The 2,195-nt window shown below is 46.9% G+C and overlaps 1 protein-coding gene across 1 annotated transcript in view; it reads right to left on the bottom strand.

Annotated features, from left to right (window-relative positions):
- Window positions 1-2,195, bottom strand: part of LOC106817181 (cathepsin L-like) — an 11,733-nt gene that overhangs the window by 6,465 nt on the left and 3,073 nt on the right.

Below are 2,195 nucleotides of genomic sequence, written 5' to 3'. Positions count from 1 at the left end.
TTAAGCGGCCGTGTACCTTGCTTGTAGAACTGGGTGGTGTTGAGGGTTATTTAGGGGGATCAGCTCAGTAGGTGTAGCGGTGACGTAGGTGTTAGGGGTGCGCGTACCTTGCTTGTAGAACTGGGTGTGTTGAGGTTATTTAGAGGGGATCAGTCAGTAGGTGTAGCAGTGACGTAGGTGTAGGGGCGCGTACCTTGCTTGTAGAACTGGGTGTGTTGAGTTATTTAGGGGACGTCAGTAGGTGTAGCAGTGACGTAGGTGTAGGGGCGCGTACCTTGCTTGTAGAACTGGGTGTGTTGAGGTTATTTAGGGGGACAGTCAGTAGGTGTAGTGGTGACGTAGGTGTAGGGGCGTGTACCTTGCTTGTAGAACTGGGTGTGTGGGGGTTATTTAGGGGGATCAGTCAGTAGGTGTAGCGGTGACGTAGGTGTAGGGGCGTGTACCTTGCTTGTAGAACTGGGTGTGGGGGTTATTTAGGGGATCAGTCAGTAGGTGTAGCGGTGACGTAGGTGTAGGGTGCGTACCTTGCTTGTAGAACTGGGTGTGTTGAGGTTATTTAGGGGACCGGTCAGTAGGTGTAGCAGTGACGTAGGTGTAGGGGCGCGTACCTTGCTTGTTAGAACTGGGTGTGTTGAGGTTATTTAGGGGACAGTCAGTAGGTGGAGGCAGTGACGTAGGTGTTAGGGGCAATGCTACACTTTCTTTGTTAGAACTGGAAGGGACTCGTGGCTCAGGCGTCAGTTGCGGCTTACCTTTCTTGCTAGGCACCTTTATGCGAAATTTAAAGATGATCCGAGAAGAACTTCAGCCGGTAGAGCGTTCACAAGGAAATCTCTGCGGCGGCGGCGGCGGCGGGAAGATGCCAAACCCATAGTATCCCCACGAACTTCGTTCGGGAGATACAATAACGGTATGCAATGAGATGAAGAGAGAGAGGTAGAGAGGGGGCGAGGGGGAGAGGGAGAGAGCCAGTGTGAAATATCATACAAAAAAACACAAAATTGCAAGTTACGTGAAATGTAAACATGTACACAGAGTATAAACAAACACGCATATAGCTGAAAGCGGTTTTTTCACGAGGCTTTCAAGTTGGAAGGGCAGAACTGCTGGTCACAAGGTCTCTGCATGGTACACACAATTTAGCAGCCAGTAAAAACGCACACACAATGATGCGTGCAGTTTGCTTTTCCACGAAATCCTGTGTAATTAAGGTTGAAGACTGCATAGGCGGGCGTGTGTTACTGGCAGGAATGCTCTTAGCACGACCCGGGCTATGTAACAAAAGCTGTCAGGAGTAGGAGCTAGCTAGACACGTGGGTAGTAGTAGGCTAGGCTCGTGCTGGGGGAGAAAAAGCATGTGACAGTGAGTCACACACAGGTGGCAGCTGACTCAATGCTACAGGGGTGCCATCATGTTACACATGAGTTCAACCAAGAGTAGATAATATCTATGTGTTATTATCTACTCTTGGTTCAACCAACCGGCAGAGAAAAGTTGCTGCCGTTGTTGCTAGGGGGAATACGAACACCTTCATGATTAATTCTGGCTGATTACAAGTTGGTTACAACTGATTCGGTCAAGAAGGTAGCAGCAGGAGCACTCAGTTTCCTGGAACCATGTGATAATACAAACAATAACTTACATAACAATAACTACACATCAATCAATAAGTTGTAAAATAATATAATTCATTTAGAATCATCTAGAATGCAGACATTTTGTCTGTAACGAGAAGAGAAGTGTGAACAGCAACGTCTTCAGACTCAGAATTCTGAATACGTTTCCACCATGGAGCAGCTATGACAATAGCTCTAGTAACTATAGCCCGCGTACAGTTGCCGCTGGCCAGCGGCAACTGCACACGGGCTAGATAGTTACTAGAGCTACTATGATAATCAGCAAAACACTGAACCAGTTTATCTGTGAAAAGAATCTGAGCTCACTGCTACGCACACTGTCCATCAAAAATGTAGGTCAAACGTACAGCCGGATCTTGCAGCGCGCACTCCATTTCAATTGCAACCCAATTTTCATTACTTTCATGGCTATCATCGCAAACTATAACCCATCAAATATCCTTGGTCACGACAGACAGCAAAGTTATTTACTTATCCAACACTGGTCCTACCTTGGAGTAATCATTCTGAGGGAATCATTCTGAGTAATCTTCAGAATGATTATTCCAAGGTCCTAC

The sequence above is a fragment of the Priapulus caudatus genome, unplaced genomic scaffold (genome assembly GCF_000485595.1).
Source record: "Priapulus caudatus unplaced genomic scaffold, Priapulus_caudatus-5.0.1 Scaffold1621, whole genome shotgun sequence".
Classification (NCBI taxonomy): domain Eukaryota; kingdom Metazoa; phylum Priapulida; class Priapulimorpha; order Priapulimorphida; family Priapulidae; genus Priapulus; species Priapulus caudatus.
The sequence above is the reverse complement of the archived record's forward strand: the minus strand, read 5'-3'. Positions and strand labels throughout refer to the sequence as shown.